The following is a 22,788-nucleotide window of genomic DNA, read 5'->3' on the forward strand; positions in this document are numbered from 1 at the left end:
GGTGCAGGAAGGAAGGGGGCCTCACACGCAGGGAGGCCAAGGGTAAACGGGGGTAGCCGAGGTCAGCCAGAGTTTGCTGACTCCCGGAAGCAATATGGGGGGAGCAATCAAGCTAGAAGGGAATCTAGCGGGGGGGGGGGGGGGGGGGGAGAATTAACTGGGTTGCTGCTGCTGAGGGTAAGGGGGAGCTGATACGGGATGGGATGGTCGGGGCGGGAGGGCGCCGTCTGGGGGACAAACGGGTGCGTGGGACCCGGGTGAGGAGCTGGTTTAAAAAGGGGATGGCTAGTTGACGATGGGGGGGGCGGGGGGTGAAGGGCCCCCCAACGCGATTGATCACGTGGAACGTGAGAGGGTTGAACGGGCCGATTAAGAGGGCAAGGGTGTTTGTGCACCTAAAGAGACTGAAGGCGGATGTGGTTATGCTTCAGGAGACGCACCTGAAATTGGCGGATCAGGTCAGATTAAGGAAAGGATGGGTGGGACACATATTCCACTCAGGCTTAGATGCGAAAAATAGAGGGGTGGCAATACTGGTGGGGAAACGGGTATCGTTTGAGGCTAAGACCATAGTGGTGGACAGTGGGGGCAGGTACGTGATGGTGAGTGGCAGATTGCAAGGTGAGGCGGTGGTGCTGGTGAACGTATATGCCCCGAACTGGGATGACGCGGGTTTTATGAAGCGTATGTTGGGGCGCATCCCGGACCTAGAGATGGTAATTTGGTAATGGGGGGGGCACTTCAACACGGTGCTGGACCCAGAGCTGGACCGGTCCAGATCAAGGACCGTGAGAAGGCCGGCAGCGGCCAAAGTGCTTAAGGGATTTATGGAGCAGATGGGAGGAGTGGATCCCTGGAGATTTGCTAGACCGAGGAGTAAAGAGTTTTCCTTCTTCCCCCACGTCCATAAAGTATACTCCCGGATAGACCTTTTTGTCCTAGGAAGGGCGCTGATCCCGAAAGTGGCAGGAACGGAATACTCGGCTATAGCCGTTTCAGATCACGCCCCACATTGGGTGGATCTGGATCTAGGAGAGGAGAAGGAGCAGCGCCCACTTTGGAGATTCGACATGGGACTGTTGGAGGACGAGGGGCTATGTGGAAGGGTGAGGGGATGTATTGAAAGATACCTAGAGGTCAATGATGATGGAGAGGTCCAGGTGGGAGTAGTATGGGAGGCGCTGAAGGCAGTGGTTAGGGGGGAGCTGATTTCCATAAGAGCCCACAAGGGGAAACAAGAGGGTAAAGAAAGGGAGAGACTGATTGGGGAGATTCTGAGGGTGGATAGGCAGTATGCGGAGGCCCCGGATGAAGAGCTATACAGGGAAAGACGGAGACTACAGACGGAGTTTGACCTGCTGACCACGGGTAAGGCGGAGACGCAGTGGAGGAAGGCACAGGGAATACAACACGAATATGGGGAAAAGGCGAGCCGATTGTTGGCCCAACAACTTAGGAAGAGGGGGGCGGCGAGAGAGATCGGAGGTGTTAGGGACGGGGAGGGAAGGATGGAGCAGAGAGCGGTGAGGGTGAACGGGGTGTTTAAGTCATTTTATGAGAGGCTGTATAAGTCCCAACCCCCGGAGGGGAAAGAGGGAATGATACACTTCCTGGACCAGCTGGAGTTCCCGAGGGTTGAGGAGCAGGAGGTGGCAGGTCTGGGAGCGCAGATTGAGGTGGAGGAGGTGGTTAAAGGAATCGGGAACATGCAGGCAGGAAAGGCCCCGGGACCAGATGGGTTCCCGGTGGAATTTTACAGGAAATATGTGGACCTACTGGCCCCACTCCTGACGAGAACCTTCAATGAGGCTAAGGAAAGGGGGACACTACCCCCGACAATGTCGGAGGCGACAATATCGTTGATCCTGAAACAAGACAAAGATCCGCTGCAGTGCGGGTCATACAGGCCCATCTCCCTCCTAAATGTAGATGCCAAGTTACTGGCCAAAGTGATGGCGACAAGGATAGAGGACTGTGTCCCAGGGGTAGTACATGACGACCAGACAGGATTTGTTAAAGGGAGGCAATTGAATGCCAATATACGAAGGTTGCTGGGGGTGATGATGATGCCCCCACCGGAGGGGGAGGCGGAGATAGTGGTGGCGATGGATGCAGAGAAGGCATTTGATAGAGTGGAGTGGGACTACCTGTGGGAGGTACTGAAGAGATTTGGATTTGGAGAGGGGTTCATCAGATGGGTTCAGCTCCTGTACGGGGCCCCGGTGGCAAGCGTGGTTACAAATAGGCAACGATCCGACTATTTCCGATTACATAGGGGCACAAGACAGGGGTGCCCCCTGTCCCCGTTACTGTTCACGTTGGCAATCGAGCCATTGGCCATAGCGCTGAGGGGCTCTAAGAAGTGGAGGGGGGTGCTCAGAGGAGGAGAGGAACATCGGGTGTCATTATATGCGGACGATTTGCTGCTACATGTGGCGGACCCAGTGGAGGGGATGCCAGAGGTAATGCAGACACTCAGGGAGTTTGGGGAGTTCTCGGGATACAAATTGAATATGGGAAAGAGTGAACTTTTTCTGATGCACCCCGGGGAACAGGGCAGGGGGATAGACGATCTGCCACTGAGGAGAGTAGCAAAGGATTTTCGATATCTAGGGATCCAGGTGGCCAGGAACTGGGGAACCTTGCATAAACTTAACTTGACGCGACTGGTAGAGCAGATGGAGGAGGACTTTAAGAGGTGGGACATGGTGCCCCTGTCATTGGCGGGTAGAGTACAGGCGGTTAAAATGGTGGTCCTCCCGAGGTTTCTTTTTGTGTTTCAGTGCCTCCCCATACTGATTACAAAGGCCTTTTTCAAGAAAGTGGACAGGAGCATTATGAGCTTTGTGTGGGCTGGAAAGCCCCCGAGGGTAAAGAGGGGGTTCCTGCAGCGCAGTAGGGACAGAGGGGGATTGGCACTGCCGAGTCTGAGTGACTATTATTGGGCCGCCAACGTGTCTATGATATGTAAGTGGATGAGGGAAGAAGAAGGGACGGCGTGGAAAAGGCTGGAGATGGCGTCCTGTAAGGGAACAAGTTTAAAAGCACTGGCGACGGCGCCGTTACCGTTCTCCCCGAAAAAATACACCACAAACCCATTGGTGGTGGCGACTTTGAAGATTTGGGGGCAGTGGAGACGACATAGGGGAGTGACGGGTGCCTCGGTGTGGTCCCCGATAAGGAACAATCACAGGTTCGTCCCGGGGAGGAAAAATGGGGGATTTCAATCTTGGCAGCGAGCAGGAATTGGGAAGTTGAAGGACTTGTTCTTAGACGGGACATTCGCGAGTCTGGGAGCATTGGTAGAAAAATACGAGTTGCCACCTGGGAATGCCTTCCGATATATGCAAGTGAGGGCATTTGCGAGGCAACAGGTGAGGGAATTTCCGCAGCTCCCGGCGGAAGGGACCAAGGCCAGAGTGATTTCGGGAGCATGGGTCGGTGAAGGTAAAGGCACCGATATATACAGGGAAATGAGAGACGAGGGGGAGACGATGGTAGAGGAGCTGAAGGGTAAATGGGAGGAAGAGCTGGGGGAAGAGATTGAGGAGGGGCTGTGGGCAGATGCCCTAAGCAGGGTAAATTCCTCGTCCTCGTGTGCCAGGCTTAGCCTGATCCAATTCAAGGTTCTACACAGGGCGCATATGACGGGAGCAAGGCTGAGTAGATTTTTTGGAGTGGAGGATAGGTGCGCGGGAAGCCCGGCGAACCACACCCACATGTTTTGGTCATGCCCGGTATTGCATGGGTTCTGGGTGGGTGTGGCAAGAGTGATCTCAAAGGTGGTGGGGGTCCGGGTCGAACCAAGCTGGGGGTTAGCTATATTTGGGGTTGCAGAAGAGCCGGGAGTGCAGGAGGCGAGAGAGGCCGATGTTTTGGCCTTTGCGTCCCGAGTAGTCCGGCGAAGGATTCTACTTATGTGGAAAGAAGCTAAACCCCCGGGCGTGGAGGCCTGGATAAACGACATAGCAGGGTTTATAAAATTGGAGCGAATCAAATACGCACCAAGAGGTTCGGCTCAGGGGTTCACCAGGCGGTGGCAACCGTTCCTTGACTATCTCGCAATGCGATAAGGGAAAACAGGAAAGACAGCAGCAGCAACCCAGGGTGGAGGGGGGGGGGGTGTATTCTGTATTTGGGGTTTTTTGTTTTTTTCTTTCTATGCTAGTTGTTTATATTTATTTTTTCAGTATTATTATTGCTTTTTTCTTGTTCTTTTTCTGCACTTGTTGTTAGTTTAATATATTGTTTAAATAACGGTCAATGTACATTTTGTTACTAAGTTGTAAAAATGGAAAATTCTTTTTGATCGAAAAACTTTAGTAAAATGTATTTTTTTTTAAAAGGAATCTTCTCGTAAAATGGAGGCAGAAATGAAGTTGTGTTTAACTCACATTCTGTGATTTCTTGCTGGTTTTTACTCATTCTATGGAAAGCCTTCCTAAGGCGACAGACGAATGGTCATTCCAAACATGTCAGAAACTCAGAGGGAAACATCTGTCAAACAAAGACAGAAATAATGACAGGACATTGCTGAATCTCTTGTTGACTGCTGAATTAACATAACCATAGACAGGACAAGTGTCTTCCTTAGCAGACACAGGAACCACACCGAGGGGGACATTCCTGACAGAAAGTCGGGGGTAGGGTCTGCACACAGGTCACTGAGGAGATCTCAGTCCAAACTGTTTCCAATCATTTCCCAAACGTTTGACATTTGTGGCTCTTCCAACATTTAAGATACTTTGCTGTCTCTATTCTGTGAATCCAGCTGTGAAATATCTTCACTTCAATGTCTTTTCCCCAACACTATCCCCATGTCCCTTTATGTCTTGGGATTTAGAAATCAGTCAATCTCTGCTTTAAACTTGGTCAATATCTTTCCATCTTTGAGAGTGGAGAAATCACCAGGAATGTGGGATTTGATCTCCAGGGTTAGGTTGGAGAAACAGGGCTCGTTCAGGCCCTATTGAACCAATATCTCCTCCTAGGACAGTCCGGCAATCTCACTATCAGCCAATTGACCCTCCGCTGCACCCCCCTCTCCACTTTCAGTGACTGGTGTACAAGCTCCCTTTGTACATCCACATTGCCCAACATATCACCATTTAAATTTGACTCTTTCCTTCAGTTTTTGTTTGACACTAACTTGGACAACTGTCCGAATTGTCTCAGTGTTGTGCTCACATAAAATGGCCACCATTAAGTAACTTAAAATGGCTGACTGCTGATCGTGGATTTGTTTAGACAGATTCCCAGAGAGAGAGATAGAGAGATGCAGAGACAGAGAAGATGGGGAGAATACAGAATACATTAATTCAAGATTCAGAATCTCCATCAAACACTGTTAGCAAAAGTACATCATGGGGTTAGATACAGATTACACATCCCTCTACACTGTCCCCATTCCCAGGGCAGCTACAGTACGATGATGTATACAGAGTAAAGCTCCCTCTACACTGTCCCCATCAAACACTCCCAGTACAGGTACAACACGGGGTTAGATACTGGGTAAAGTTTCCTCTACACTGTCTCCATGATCACTCCCAAGACATGGCAGAGGCAGTACAACGTGGAAATCACCATCCCTGTGTATAGTCTGAACAGCGCTGTCGGAATGTAATACATTTCAATCAGAGCTCACAGAATCATAGAATATACATTGCAGGAGTAGGCCATTTGGCCCATCGAGTCTGCACTGGCCCTCGGAGAGAGCACCCTACCCAAGCCCACGCCTCCAGCCTCTCCAAATAACCCCAGTAACACCACCTAACCTTTGGGTCACTAAGGGGCAATTTAGCACGGCCAACATCTCCTCTCATCCTTCTCGGCTCTAGTGAATACAGGCACAATCATAGAATCCCTACAATGCAGAGGGAGGCCATTCTGCCCATCGAATCTACACCAACCCTCTGACACAGCATTCTATGTAAACTCAGTCACCCGCCCTATCCCAATAACTCCTTAACCTAATCTAAACAATCTTTCTTGGACACTAAGGGGTAATTTAGCAGGACCATTCCACCTGGCCTGCACATCTTTGGACTGTGGAAGGAAACCGGAGCACCCGGAGGAAACCCACGCACACACGGGGAGAAACTGCCAACTCCACATAATCAGTCACACAAGGCCGGAATTTAACCCGGGTCACTGTGAGGCAGCAGTGCTAACCACTGTGCCACAGTCAAACCAATCTCTCCTTGTAGGACAGTCCGGCAACCTCCCTATCAGCCGATTGACCCTCCGCTGCACTCCCTCTCTGGCAACTATATCCTTTCTTAGTTAGGGCGACCGAAACTGTACGCAATACTCCAGGTATGCTCTCACCAAGGCCTTGTGTAACTGCAGTAAGACATCTCCACTTATGAACTCAAATCCCTCTTTCAATGAAGGCCAACATATCATTGGCCTTCTTAACTGCTTGCTGCACCCCCCTCTCCACTTTCAGTGACTGGTGTACAAGGACAACCAGCTCCCTTTCTATATCCACATTCCCCAACAAATCACTGTTTAAATCAGACACTTTCCATCAGTATTTTGTTATACCAATGTGTACAAATGTCAGAAATGACTGTGCTGTGCTCACCTAAAATGGCCACCATTAAGTAACTTAAAATGGCTGACTGCTGATCGTGGATTTTGTTTTGACAATATTCCCAGGCAGACAGAGAGAGAAGCAGAAACAGAGAGATGGAGAAACTAATAGAAGACATTTATTTGAGATTTTGAAATTCCGTCAAACACGACCAGCAAAGGTACATCATGGGGTTAGACACAGATTCCTCTACACTGTCCCTGGCAAACACTCCCAGGACAGGTACAGCACAGGGTTAGATACAGAGTAAAGCTCCCTGTATACTCTCCCCATCAAACACTCCCAGGACAGGTACAGCACGGGGTTAGATACAGAGTAAAGCTCCCTCTACACTGCCCCATCAACCACTCCCAGGAGAGGTACATAGGAACAGTAATGGGCCATTCAGCTGATCGAGCCTGCCTTAGCGACTAGACCACCTTAATCAATAACCTATTTTAATAATCCGATACAAAGCCCTGGATCAATTTATTTCCTGGCAGCATCAGTTGCTGTAAATGCTGCTCTACACTATGTCTGAAATATTATTGCATTAGAGAATGTCATTGTGAATATTATCTTGTAATATATAACCGTTCTCATCTCTATTTAAACACATTAGCTCCTTTCCCAGTGATCACTGCAGTTAACCCAGTCACTGTTTATACTATAAGCTCTTGTCCCAGTTAATACTACATTACACCATACTGCTGTGGACACTACAATTAACCCTTTTGGAGAGCTGACTACCATGTAGCCAGGGTAAGAGCCTGTGGGACTACCATGTATAATAAGCTTTATTGTCACAAGTAGGCTTACATTAACACTGCAATGAGGTTACTGTGAAAAGCCCCTAGTCGCCACATTCCGCCGCCTGTTCGGGTACACGGAGGGAGAATTCAGAATGCCCAAATTACCCAACAGCACGTCGTTCAGACTTGTGGGAGCAAACCGGAGCTCCCGGAGGAAACCCACGCAGACACAGGGAGAACGTGCCAGGAATCGAACCCGGGACCCTGGAGCTGCGAAGCCACAGTGCTACCCACTGTGCTATCGTGCCGCACAAAGAGTCACACAAACAACCCCCCCCCCACCCCAGACACACAAACACGTATACAGACAAACACAAACTCACACACAGACACAAACTCAGACAGGCTGGGTCAATACATCTTTCAAATACATCTTTCAGGGCAGCACGGTAGCATTGTGGATAGCACAATTGCTTCACAGCTCCAGGGTCCCAGGTTCGATTCCGGCTTGGGTCACTGTCTGTGCGGAGTCTGCACATCCTCCCCGTGTCTGCATGGGTTTCCTCTGGGTGCTCCGGTTTCGTCCCACAGTCCAAAGATGTGCGGGTTAGGTGGATTGGCCATGATAAATTGCCCTTAGTGTTCAAAATTGCCCTTGGTGTTGGGTGGGGTTACTGGGTTATGGGGATAGGGTGGAGGTGTTGACCTTGGGTAGGGTGCTCTTTCCAAGAGCCGGTGCAACTTAATGGGCCGAATGGCCTCCTTCTGCACGGTAACAGCCTCCCCGAACAGGCGCCGGAATGTGGCGACTAGGGGCTTTTCACAGTAACTTCATTTGAAGCCTACTTGTGACAATAAGTGATTTTCATTTCATTTTTTCATTTTCATTTTTCAAATTCGATGATGATCTATGAAATGGAGCGAGATCCATTCTCCACCTTTAACTTGGAGAGGTGTATCTGGCCTGTGTGTGACCCAAGTCACACGCTGACTCTGAACATCCTCACAACAGCTTGCGGACAGACTTTTCTAAAGCACTTTTCATAACCTTTGGGTATCACAAACTGCTACACAGGCAATGGAACCCTTTTGAAATCTAGTCAGTGGTTATTTAGGAAATGGACCAGCTAATTTCAGAGAGAGAGAGACACACAGAAACAGGATGAGATTGTGCTGTGCATGTTTCACAGCTGACACTGAGACACACACGAGACGTACAATATCAATTATTGTTCTGAAGCATGTGATTAAATCACCCCTTAAACTAAATTCCAGTGTTTCAGAGTGAAGCTTCTTCTATACTGTCCATCAAACACTCACAACCCAAATACTGTCTGGGCTTAAATACAGAGTCAAAATCCCTCTGTCCTGTCCAAGGAATTTTTCATTGCAGATAGTTATTTTTATTTTTTGGAAAAACAGAACTCAAATTGCACCGAATCCCAGGGTGGACTCATGTTTATTTCAGCCCTTCACATTTAAACATGAAGTTTAAGCTCCGATTACAGGTGTCTGCTTGTCTCTGTTTGTATATTCTCTGTTACTGTTGTTTTGTTACTTGACTGAAGTATTTGAATAATAGGCCTTGGTTAATCAATCCTTTTTCTCAGCACATGGAAGTTGTGAATCTTCAAGGCTGTCAGTCTGATGAAGATAACAAAAAACGACATGCTTTGATCATCAATCCATTCCCCAACCCTAAATAGACCTCACACATTTCCATAATGCAGGATTATCTCCATCAAAACTTCTAATCAGTTCCCAATACTCTTGTTAACACTTGCCTGTATAACCTAAATTCCACTGACAGATTCCAAAAGCTGCACAGAAAAATGACAGGTTATTTTAAACTTTGAAACAAAACTATTTGAACTTATGCTTCAATCCTATTATACAGAAATGTTGTCCTGTGGGCTGACAGTTTCTCAGTAAGACTGAAACATTGAGGTACGCCTTGCACTGCACTGGACAACATTTGTGGCACTTCCAAAATCTACGACACATTGCTGTCTGTATTGTGTGAATCCAGCTGTGAAATATCTGTCCAGTTTAAACTTCCACTGTTTCTGTCTTCTCATCATTTATAAAGATCACGGTTCTATTCTTTTTAAGTCTAAAATACATCATCTTACATTTCCCGACACAGAAACACGTCCACAGTTCAGTCAACTGCCAAAACGATAATATTTCCCTGCAATTTGATGTTTCCAGCTGTGCTGTTTACAACGCTGTCTAATGTTTGGTGTCATCGGCAAACTAGGATGTGTAGCATTCTATCAAATTGTCTTAAATGGCTAATATATATGTGTCTATGCACGCATGTGTGTGTGTGTGTGTATGTATCTGTTGCCGTGTATGTATCAGTCAGTGTGTGCACGCGCATGTGTGTGTGTATCTGTGAACTTGTGTCTGTGTACGCATTTAAGTCTCAAAGGAAAATATGAGCAGGTGTAGGCGATTTGGCCCATCGAGTCTGCTCCACCATTCAAACAGATCCTGGCACGCACAGACGCACGCACACTCACACACACATTCCTATTTTATTATACACAGTCGAGTTGTGTCTGGAACATGCTCAACGATTGAGCTTCCACAACCCTCTGGATCAGAGAATTCCAAAGATTCTCCACCCTCTGAATTAAGAAATTCCCCCTCATCTCAGTCTGCAATGGTCCACTCCTGATTCTGAGCATTCGCGTCAAGAGGGTGACAATACAAGACCGGGGATGTACTTCTGAGGCTGTATAAGGCTCTGGTCAGACCCCATTTGGAGTATTGTGAGCAGTTTTGGGCCCGGTATCTAAGGAAGGATGTGCTGGCCTTGGAAAGGGTCCAGAGGAGGTTCACAAGAATGATCCCTGGAATGAAGAACTTGTCGTATGAGGAATGGTTGAGGACACTGGGTCTGTACTCGTTGGAGTTAAGAAGGATGAGGGGGGATCTTATTGAAACTTACAGGATACTGCAAGGCCTGGATAGAGTGGACATGGAGAGGATGTTTCCACTAGTAGGAAAAACTAGAAGCAGAGGACACCATCTCAGAGTAAAGGGACGATCCTTTAAAACAGAGATGAGGAGGAATTTCTTCAGCCAGAGGATGGTGAATCTGTGGAACTCTTTGCCGCAGAAGGGTGTGGAGGCCAAATCACTGAGTATCTCAAAGACAGAGATAGATAGGTTCTTGATCAATAAGGGGATATGGGGTTATGGAGAGAAGACAGGAGAATGGGAATTAGAAAAATATTTCATAGAATTTACAGTGCAGAAGGAGGCCACCCGGCCCATCGAGTCTGCACCAGCTCCTGGAAAGAGCACCACACCCAAGGTCAACACCTCCACCCTATCCCCATAACCCAGTAACCCCACCCAACACTAAGGGCAATTTTGAACACTAAGGGCAATTTATCATGGTCAATCCACCTAACCTGCACATCTTTGGACTGTGGGAGGAAACCGGAGCACCCGGAGGAAACCCACGCACACACGGGAGGATGTGCAGACTCCGCACAGACAGTGACCCAAGCCGGAATCGAACCTGGGACCCTGGAGCTGTGAAGCATTTGTGCTATCCACAAGGCTACCGTGCTGCCCTAATTCTGGCATATCAGCCATGATTGAATGGCGGAGCAGACTCGATGGGCCGAGTGGCCTAATTCTGCTTCTATGTTTATGGTCTTATGGTTTGAGACTGTGCCCCCTCCCCCTGGTTCTAATCTCACCAGTCGGAGATCATCCAACCGACATCTATCTTGTGATGCCCCGTGTGAATTGTGTATGTTTCAAGATCACCTCTCATTTTTCGGCACTCTCGGGAACACAGGTACATTTTCCTCAATCTCTCCTCATCAGACAACTTCACCATCCCAGGGATTCGTCTGGTGAATCTCCGTTACACTCCTTCTACAGCAAGTATATCCTTCCTTAGATATGGAGAACAAAACTCTACACAATGGTCCAGGTGTGTTGTGACCAAGGCTCTGTACAATTGCAGCAAGTCATCTTAAACCCTGTACTAATAACCCCGAGCGATGAAAGTTAACGTACCATTGGCCTTCCTGATTGCTTAATGGACCCACACGCTAGCGTTTAGTGACCCATGAATAAGGAGTTAGATACAGAGTAAAGCTCCCTCTACACTGTCCCCATCAAACACTCCCAGGACAGGTACAGCACGGGGCGAGATACAGAGTAAAGCTCCCTCTACACTGTCCCCATCAAACACTCCCAGGACAGGTACAGCACGGGGTTAGATACAGAGTAAAGCTCCCTCTACACTGTCCCTATCAAACACTCCCAGGACAGGTACAGCGTGGGGTTACAAATGGAATAAATGTTCCTCTACAATTTCCACAACAGAAGCTGCCAGGATATTTACAGCAAGTAGAGGGAATGAGGCAATGTTTCCAAAGGAAGGGTTTTATTTTTAAAGAAGATAGGGAATTATCAACATAACAGAACTTACCCCAAATGATGATTATTCCAATATCCAAATCAAAAACGATGCAGAATTCATTCGCATCCCACTTTTCCGGATAATCTTAAATAGATAAACATAGAAATAATTAGCAATAACAGACCACAAGGAAGAGGAGCAGGCCTGAACCATTCAGCCCTTCCAGCTCGCTCCACCAGTCAATATGATCATGGAGCTTCTTCCATTTCAACACCGTGTTCCTGCCCTATCCCCGTGCCTCTTACTGACCCATCAATCGCAGTCTAGAGCCGGTTCAATGACGGAGTCTCCACATCCCTCTGGGATAGAGAATTCCCAGGATTCACCACCATCTGAGTGACAAAATTCCTCCTCATCTCAGTCCGGCATATCGTTGGTGAATACACAGATTAAATTATATCTGGGAATGAATTACAGACTGCAATCTAATGGAGGGCTTCGGGATAGATTATATACAGAATAAGAGATACCCAGGAGTGAGTTACAGATTGCAATCTAATCGAGGGGTTCAGGATAGTTTATATATAGAATAACAGATACCCAGGAGTGAGTTACAGACTGGAATCTAATCGAGGGGTTCAGGATAGTTTATATATAGAATAACAGATACCCGGGAGTGAGTTACAGACTGGAATCTAATCGAGGGGTTCAGGATGGTTTATATATAGAATAACAGATACCCAGGAGTGAGTTACAGACTGGAATCTAATCGAGGGGTTCAGGATAGTTTATATATAGAATAACAGATACCCGGGAGTGAGTTACAGACTGGAATCTAATCGAGGGGTTCAGGATGGTTTATATATAGAATAACAGATACCCAGGAGTGAGTTACAGACTGGAATCTAATCGAGGGGTTCAGGATAGTTTATATATAGAATAACAGATACCCGGGAGTGAGTTACAGACTGGAATCTAATCGAGGGGTTCAGGATGGTTTATATATAGAATAACAGATACCCGGGAGTGAGTTACAGACTGGAATCTAATGGAGGGCTTCGGGATAGATTATATACAGAGTAACAGATACCCAAGAGTGAGTTACAGACTGGAATCTAATCGAGGGATTCAGGATAGTTTATATATAGAATAACAGATACCCGGGAGTGAGTTACAGACTGGAATCTAATCGAGGGGTTCAGGATAGTTTATATATAGAATAACAGATACCCGGGAGTGAGTTACAGACTGGAATCTAATCGAGGGGTTCAGGATGGTTTATATATAGAATAACAGATACCCGGGAGTGAGTAACAGACTGGAATCTAATTGAGGGGTTCAGGATGGTTTATATATAGAATAACAGATACCCGGGAGTGAGTTACAGACTGGAATCTAATCGAGGGGTTCAGGATGGTTTATATATAGAATAACAGATACCCGGGAGTGAGTTACAGACTGGAATCTAATCGAGGTGTTCAGGATGGTTTATATATAGAATAACAGATACCCGGGAGTGAGTTACAGACTGGAATCTAATCGAGGGGTTCAGGATGGTTTATATATAGAATAACAGATACCCGGGAGTGAGTTACAGACTGGAATCTAATCGAGGGGTTAGATTTAACTCACTCATACACACTCACTCACACTCTTACAAATATACTCTTACGCACTCACTCACTCTTACACAATCACTCACTCACACACACTCACTCACACTTACACACCCTCATTCACTCTTACACACTCACCTGTACACAGAAACTCACTCGTACACAGGCACTCACTCATTCCTACACTCCCTCAGTCTCCCACTCACTCACACTCTTCCACACTCACTCACACTTAAACACTCACTCTTACACATTCGCTCACACACACTCACTCTTACATACTCTTACTCACCTTCACACTCACTCACATGCACTGTCACTCACACACTCATTCACTCACTCTGATACACTCACTCCCATACGCTAACACACACTCACTCTCAGATATTCACTCACTCACTTACACATTCAGTTACTCACACTTACATGCCCACTCACACACTAACTCGCTCACTCTTACACACTCACTCAGGCTCACTCACTGATTCAAACTCACTCTTCCACACACACTCACACTAACACATACTCACTATAATTCACACTCACACTTACACACTTCCACACTCAGTCACTCTTATACTCACTCTTACGCACACATTTTCACACATTCACTCTCACTCTTACACTCACCTACTCTCACTTTTGGACACACATACTCACTCGCACACTCGTACTCACTAAATCTCACTCTTACACTCACTCAATTACACACTGACTCTGTCACACACATCCTTACACACACTCACTAACTCATTCACTCACACTCATGCACTAACTCGAACACTCACTACCTCATGCTCACTCAATCACACACTCAATGGCACACACTCATTCATGCACACCGTCTCCCTCTTACAAACTCACTCTCTTACCCACTCACATACTCAACCACACACTAAATCACTTACTCTTCCACACACACTCTTACACTCACACAGACTTAATCACTCATTCACACTCTTACACAATCACTCACTAACACACTCTCACTCACTTACTAACTAACTGACCCTGACTCACACTCGCTCACTATTATACAGTTACTCACTCATACACACTCATTTACACACTGAAACTCACTTATTCCTACACACTCACTCATTATTAAACACTCACTCTCACACTTAAACATCACTCGCACACTCACTCACACTCCTGCACTCACTCTTACACATTCAATCACACACACACTCGCCCTCTTACACACTCACTCACGTGCACACTTATTCTTATACATTCACTCACACACACTCCTACACTCGCACTCACACTCCCTCACACACTCACACACTCACTCACTCTTACAAAATCACTCACACCCACTCTTGCACACACACTTGCACACTCACTCACCTACTCACTCATTCTTACACACTAACTCGCTCACACACTCAAACTCACTTACACAGTCACTCACATTGACATACTCACACACTGACTCGCTCACTCTTAGACACACTCACCCTTACACACACTCGCCGTTTACAGATACACTGCAGTGCGATACAATGTGCAATCTTATCGAGGGGTTAGATTTAACTCATTCTTACACACTCAATGCAGAATTCACGAAATAACGATAGTGTGGTCACTTTTAAAATGAATCCATTGACTGTAAAGTAATCTCGATTGCCCAGAATTAAAGTCCCTTAACTTGAAGCGGGTTTAATTCTGGAATGAAGCCTGTGTTTTAGGCCAAGACATAAATATGGAGGGTGAAATTAAATTCGCAGGAGGTCATTTGAATTCAGTTTGAATTCACTCACTCTCACTCACACACAGACTGACTCACTCATTCACACTCACTTACACACAATTACTCACTCACTCTTACACACTCTCTCACTCACACTCACTCACTCTTACACACTCTCTCACTCACACATACTCAGACACTCACATCCTCACTCATACACTCACACGCTCACTCACTCTTACACATTCACACACACTCACTCTTACACATTCACACACACTCACTCTTACACACTAACTTACACACAATTACTCACTCACTCTTACACACTCTCTCACTCACACTCACTCACTCTTACACACTCTCTCACTCACACTCACTCACACATACTCAGACACTCACTTCCTCACTCACACACTCACACGCTCACTCACTCTTACACATTCACACGCTAACTCACTCTTACATGCTCAATCACTCTCTCTCAGACAGACACAATCATTCACACTCATTTACACACAATTACTCACTCACTCACGCTTACACACTCCTCTTACACTCACACTTACACAAACACTCACTCATTCTTACACACTGACTCACACACATGATCTGACACACTCACACTTACATACTCACACCCTCACTCACACTCACTATTACTCACACATTCTTACATACGCACACACTCTTACACACACACTCACTCACTTTTACACATTAACTCACTCACTGTTGCACACTCACCCACACTTGCAATCACTCACACTCACATACACACTCCCACACTCACTCCCACAGACTCACACTCATTCACATTCACTCACACGCTCAGTCTTACACACTCAGTCACTCTTATACAAACACACTGTTCACACACTCACTCGTACTCACTCACTCTCACTCTTACACTCACACACACTCGTTCTCACTCTTACACTTACTCTATGACACACTCATTCACTGCTTTACACATTCACTCACAGAGTGAGGGAGGTGCACAGAGCGAGGGAGGCGTGCAGAGCGAGGGACGCAGCGAGAGAGCCAGAGAGCGAGGGACACATCGAGAGCGAGGGACACGGAGATCGAGGGACACGGCGAGAGCGAGGGACAGGGCGAGAGCGAGGGACACACAAAGCGAGGGACAGGGCGAGAGCGAGGGACAGGGCGAGAGCGAGGGACACACAGAGCGAGGGACAGGGCGAGAGCGAGGGACAGGGCGAGAGCGAGGGACAGGGCGAGAGCGAGGGACAGGGCGAGAGCGAGGGACAGGGCGAGAGCGAGGGACAGGGCGAGAGCGAGGGACAGGGCGAGAGCGAGGGACAGGGCGAGAGCGAGGGACAGGGCGAGAGCGAGGGACAGGGCGAGAGCGAGGGACAGGGCGAGAGCGAGGGACAGGGCGAGAGCGAGGGACAGGGCGAGAGCGAGGGACAGGGCGAGAGCGAGGGACAGGGCGAGAGCGAGGGACAGGGCGAGAGCGAGGGACAGGGCGAGAGCGAGGGACAGGGCGAGAGCGAGGGACAGGGCGAGAGCGAGGGACAGGGCGAGAGCGAGGGACAGGGCGAGAGCGAGGGACAGGGCGAGAGCGAGGGACACACAGAGCGAGGGACACACAGAGCGAGGGACACACAGAGCGAGGGACACACAGAGCGAGGGACACACAGAGCGAGGGACACACAGAGCGAGGGACACACAGAGCGAGGGAAACACAGAGCGAGGGACACACAGAGAGAGGGACACACAGAGCGAGGGAGACAGCGAGAGCGAGGGACACAGCGAGAGCGAGGGTCACAGCGAGAGCGAGGGACACAGCGAGAGCGAGGGACACAGCGAGAGCGAGGGACACAGCGAGAGCGAGGGACACAGCGAGAGCAAGGGACACAGCGAGAGCGAGGGACACAGCGGGAGCGAGGGACACAGCGGGAGCGAGGGACACAGAGGGAGCGAGGGACACAGAGGGAGCGAGGGACACAGAGGGAGCGAGGGACACAGAGGGAGCGAGGGACACAGAGGGAGCGAGGGACACAGAGGGAGCGAGGGACACAGAGGGAGCGAGGGACACAGAGGGAGCGAGGGACACAGAGGGAGCGAGGGACACAGAGGGAGCGAGGGACACAGAGAGCGAGGGACACAGAGAGCGAGGGACACAGAGAGCGACACAGAGAGAGCGACACAGAGAGAGCGACACTGAGAGAGCGACACAGAGAGAGCGACACAGAGAGAGGGACACAGAGAGAGGGACACAGAGCGAGGGACACAGAGCGAGGGACACAGAGCGAGGGACACAGAGCGAGGGACACAGAGAGAGAGGGACACAGAGAGAGAGGGACACAGAGAGAGAGGGACACAGAGAGCGAGGGACACAGAGAGCGAGGGACACAGAGAGCGAAGGACACAGAGAGCGAGGGACACAGAGAGCGAGGGACACAGAGAGCGAGGGGCACAGAGAGCGAGGGACACAGAGAGCGAGGGACACAGAGAGCGAGGGACACAGAGAGCGACACAGAGAGAGCGACACAGAGAGAGCGACACAGAGAGAAGGACACAGAGAGTGAGGGGCACAGAGAGCGAGGGACACAGAGAGCGAGGGACACAGAGAGCGAGGGACACAGAGAGCGACACAGAGAGAGCGACACAGAGAGAGCGACACAGAGAGAGGGACGCACAGAGAGCGAGGGACACAGCGATAGCGAGGGACACAGCGAGAGCGAGGGACACAGCGAGAGCGAGGGACAGAGCGGGAGCGAGGGACACAGCGGGAGCGAGGGACACAGTGGGAGCGAGGGACACAGAGCGCGAGGGACAGTGAGAGCGAGGGACGCACACAGAGCGAGGGACACAGCGAGAGCGAGGGACACAGCGAGAGCGAGGGACACAGCGAGAGCGAGGGACACAGCGAGAGCGAGGGACACAGCGAGAGCGAGGGACACAGAGCGCAAGGGACAGAGAGAGCGAGGGACTCACAGAGAGCGAGGGACGCAAAGGGAGCGAGGTACACACAGAGAGCGAGGGACGCACAGAGAGCGAGGGACACAGCGAGAGAGCGAGGGACACAGCGAGAGAGAGAGAGGGACACAGCGAGAGAGAGAGAGGGACACAGCGAGAGAGAGAGGGTCACAGCGCGAGAGAGAGGGACACAGCGAGAGAGAGAGGGTCACAGCGAGAGAGAGAGGGACACAGCGAGAGAGAGGGACACCGAGAGAGAGAGGGACACAGCGAGAGAGAGAGGGACACAGCGAGAGAGGGGCGCAGCGAGAGAGAGTGGGACGCAGCGAAAGATAGAGGGACGCAGCGAAAGAGCCAGAGAGCGAGGGACACATCGAGAGCGAGGGACACATCGAGAGCGAGGGACATGGAGATCGAGGGACACGGCGAGAGCGAGGGACACGGCGAGAGCGAGGGACACAGCGAGAGCGAGGGACACAGCGAGAGCGAGGAACACAGCGAGAGCAAGCAACACAGCGAGAGCGAGGAACACAGAGAGCGAGGGACACAGAGAGCGAGGGACACAGAGAGCGAGGGACACAGAGAGTGAGGGACACAGAGAGCGAGGGACACAGAGAGCGGGGGACACAGAGAGCGAGGGACACAGAGCGAGGGACACAGAGCGAGGGACACAGCGAGAGCGAGGGACACATCGAGAGCGAGGGACACATCGAGTGCGAGGGACACGGAGATCGAGGGACACGGCGAGAGCGAGGGACACAGCGAGAGCGAGGAACACAGCGAGAGCGAGGGACACAGAGAGCGAGCGACACAGAGAGCGAGGGACACAGAGAGCGAGGGACACAGCGAGAGCGAGGGACACAGCGAGAGCGAGGGACACAGCGAGAGCGAGGGACACAGCGAGAGCGAGGGACACAGCGAGAGCGAGGGACACAGAGCGCAAGGGACAGAGAGAGCGAGGGACTCACAGAGAGCGAGGGACGCAAAGGGAGCGAGGTACGCACAGAGAGCGAGGTACGCACAGAGAGCGAGGGACACAGCGAGAGAGCGAGGGACACAGCGAGAGAGAGAGAGGGACACAGCGAGAGAGAGAGGGTCACAGCGCGAGAGAGAGGGACACAGCGAGAGAGAGAGGGTCACAGCGAGAGAGAGAGGGACACAGCGAGAGAGAGGGACACCGAGAGAGAGAGGGACGCAGCGAGAGAGAGAGGGACACAGCGAGAGAGGGGCGCAGCGAGAGAGAGGGACACAGCGAGAGAGAGAGGGACACACCGAGAGAGAGAGGGACACAGCGAGAGAGAGGGACACAGCGAGAGAGGGGCGCAGCGAGAGAGAGTGGGACGCAGCGAAAGATAGAGGGACGCAGCGAAAGAGCCAGAGAGCGAGGGACACATCGAGAGCGAGGGACACATCGAGAGCGAGGGACACATCGAGAGCGAGGGACACGGCGAGAGCGAGGGACACATCGAGAGCGAGGGACACGGAGATCGAGGGACACGGCGAGAGCGAGGGACACAGCGAGAGCGAGGGACACAGCGAGAGCGAGGAACACAGCGAGAGCAAGGAACACAGCGAGAGCGAGGGACACAGAGAGCGAGGGACACAGAGAGCGAGGGACACAGAGAGCGAGGGACACAGAGAGCGAGGGACACAGAGAGCGAGGGACACAGAGAGCGAGGGACACAGAGAGCGAGGGACACAGAGAGCGGGGGACACAGAGAGCGAGGGACACAGAGAGCGAGGGACACAGAGAGCGAGGGACACAGAGAGCGAGGGACACAGAGCGAGGGACACAGAGCGAGGGACACAGAGCGAGGGACACAGCGAGAGCGAGGGACACATCGAGAGCGAGGGACACATCGAGTGCGAGGGACACGGAGATCGAGGGACACGGCGAGAGCGAGGGACACAGCGAGAGCGAGGAACACAGCGAGAGCGAGGGACACAGAGAGCGAGCGACACAGAGAGCGAGGGACACAGAGAGCGAGAGACACAGAGAGCGAGGGACACAGACAGCGAGGGACACAGAGATCGAGGGACACAGAGAGTGAGAGACACAGAGAGCGAGGGACACAGTGAGAGCGAGGAACACAGCGAGAGCGAGGGACACAGAGAGCGCGAGGGACACAGAGAGCGAGGGACACAGCGAGAGCGAGGGACACAGCGAGAGCGAGGGACACAGCGAGAGCGAGGGACACAGCGAGAGCGAGGGACACAGAGAGCGAGGGACACAGAGAGCGAGGGACACAGCGAGAGCGAGGGACACAGAGAGAGCCAGGGACACAGAGAGAGCGAGGGACAAAGAGCGCAAGGGACAGAGAGAGCGAGGGACTCACAGAGAGCGAGGGACGCAAAGGGAGCGAGGTACGCACAGAGAGCGAGGGACGCACAGAGAGCGAGGGACACAGCGAGAGAGCGAGGGACACAGCGAGAGAGAGAGAGGGACACAGCGAGAGAGAGAGGGTCACAGCGCGAGAGAGAGGGACACAGCGAGAGAGAGAGGGTCACAGCGAGAGAGAGAGGGACACAGCGAGAGAGAGGGACACCGAGAGAGAGAGGGACGCAGCGAGAGAGAGAGGGACACAGCGAGAGAGGGGCGCAGCGAGAGAGAGTGGGACGCAGCGAAAGATAGAGGGACGCAGCGAAAGAGCCAGAGAGCGAGGGACACATCGAGAGCGAGGGACACATCGAGAGCGAGGGACACATCGAGAGCGAGGGACACGGAGATCGAGGGACACGGCGAGAGCGAGGGACACAGCGAGAGCGAGGGACACAGCGAGAGCGAGGAACACAGCGAGAGCAAGCAACACAGCGAGAGCGAGGGACACAGAGAGCGAGGGACACAGAGAGCGAGGGACACAGAGAGCGAGGGACACAGAGAGCGAGGGACACAGAGAGCGAGGGACACAGAGAGCGAGGGACACAGAGAGCGAGGGACACAGAGAGCGGGGGACACAGAGAGCGAGGGACACAGAGAGCGAGGGACACAGAGCGAGGGACACAGCGAGAGCGAGGGACACATCGAGAGCGAGGGACACATCGAGTGCGAGGGACACGGAGATCGAGGGACACGGCGAGAGCGAGGGACACAGCGAGAGCGAGGAACACAGCGAGAGCGAGCGACACAGAGAGCGAGCGACACAGAGAGCGAGGGACACAGAGAGCGAGGGACACAGAGAGCGAGGGACACAGAGAGCGAGGGACACAGAGAGCGAGGGACACAGAGAGCGAGGGACACAGAGCGAGGGACACAGAGAGCGAGGGACACAGAGAGCGAGGGACACAGAGAGCGAGGGACACAGAGAGCGAGGGACACAGAGAGCGAGGGACACAGAGAGCGAGGGACACAGAGCGAGGGACACAGAGCGAGGGACACAGAGCGAGGGACACAGAGCGAGGGACACAGAGCGAGGGACACAGCGAGAGCGAGGGACACAGCGAGAGCGAGGGACACAGAGATCGAGGGACACAGAGATCGAGGGACACAGAGAGTGAGAGACACAGAGAGCGAGGGACACAGGGAGAGCGAGGAACACAGCGAGAGCGAGGGACACAGAGAGCGCGAGGGACACAGAGAGCGAGGGACAGCGAGAGCGAGGGACACAGCGAGAGCGAGGGACACAGCGAGAGCGAGGGACACAGCGAGAGCGAGGGACACAGAGAGCGAGGGACACAGAGAGCGAGGGACACAGCGAGAGCGAGGGACACAGAGAGAGCCAGGGACACAGAGAGAGCGAGGGTCAAAGAGAGAGAGGGACAGAGAGAGCGAGGGACACACAGCTAGGGACACACCGAACGATGGACACACAGAGCGAGGGACACACAGAGCGAGGGACACACAGAGCGAGGGACACACAGAGCGAGGGACACACAGAGCGAGGGACACACAGAGCGAGGGACACAGAGCGAAGGACACAGCGAGAGCGAGGGACACAGCGAGAGAGAATGGGACACAGCGAGAGAGAGGGGAACACAGCGAGAGGGGGACACAGCGAGAGAGAGAGCGGGACACAGCGAGAGAGAGAGAGCGGGACACAGCGAGAGAGAGGGGGACACAGCGAGAGAGAGCGGGACACCACGAGTGAGAGGGGGACACAGCGAGAGAGAGGGGGACACAGCGAGAGAGAGGGGGACACAGCGAGAGAGAGGGGGACACAGCGAGAGCGAGGGACACAGCGAGAGCGAGGGACACAGCGAGAGCGAGGGACACAGCGAGAGCGAGGGACACAGAGCGCGAGGGACAGAGAGAGTGAGGGACGCACAGAGAGCGAGGGACACAGCGAGAGCGAGGGACACAGCGAGAGCGAGGGACACAGCGAGAGCGAGGGACACAGCGAGAGCGAGGGACACAGCGAGAGCGAGGGACACAGAGCGCAAGGGACAGAGAGAGCGAGGGACTCACAGAAAGCGAGGGACGCAAAGGGAGCGAGGTACGCACAGAGAGCGAGGGACGCACAGAGAGCGAGGGACACAGCGAGAGAGAGAGAGGGACACAGCGAGAGAGAGAGGGTCACAGCGCGAGAGAGAGGGACACAGCGAGAGAGAGAGGGCCACAGCGAGAGAGAGAGGGACACAGCGAGAGAGAGGGACACCGAGAGAGAGAGGGACGCAGCGAGAGAGAGAGGGACACAGCGAGAGAGGGGCGCAGCGAGAGAGAGTGGGACGCAGCGAAAGATAGAGGGACGCAGCGAAAGAGCCAGAGAGCGAGGGACACATCGAGAGCGAGGGACACATCGAGAGCGAGGGACACATCGAGAGCGAGGGACACAGCGAGAGCGAGGGACACAGCGAGAGCGAGGAACACAGCGAGA

At 51.8% G+C, this 22,788-nt stretch overlaps 1 long non-coding RNA gene across 1 annotated transcript; it reads right to left on the bottom strand.

Annotated features, from left to right (window-relative positions):
- Positions 1-8,766: 8,766 nt before the first annotated feature.
- Positions 8,767-11,964, bottom strand: LOC140406376 (uncharacterized). Its single transcript, XR_011939147.1, has 2 exons — positions 11,789-11,964; positions 8,767-8,970 (listed from the first exon to the last, which is right to left on the bottom strand). It is a non-coding gene; the product is annotated as an uncharacterized lncRNA (long non-coding RNA).
- Positions 11,965-22,788: the final 10,824 nt, after the last annotated feature.

The sequence above is a fragment of the Scyliorhinus torazame genome, unplaced genomic scaffold (assembly GCF_047496885.1).
Source record: "Scyliorhinus torazame isolate Kashiwa2021f unplaced genomic scaffold, sScyTor2.1 scaffold_517, whole genome shotgun sequence".
NCBI classification, from domain to species: domain Eukaryota; kingdom Metazoa; phylum Chordata; class Chondrichthyes; order Carcharhiniformes; family Scyliorhinidae; genus Scyliorhinus; species Scyliorhinus torazame.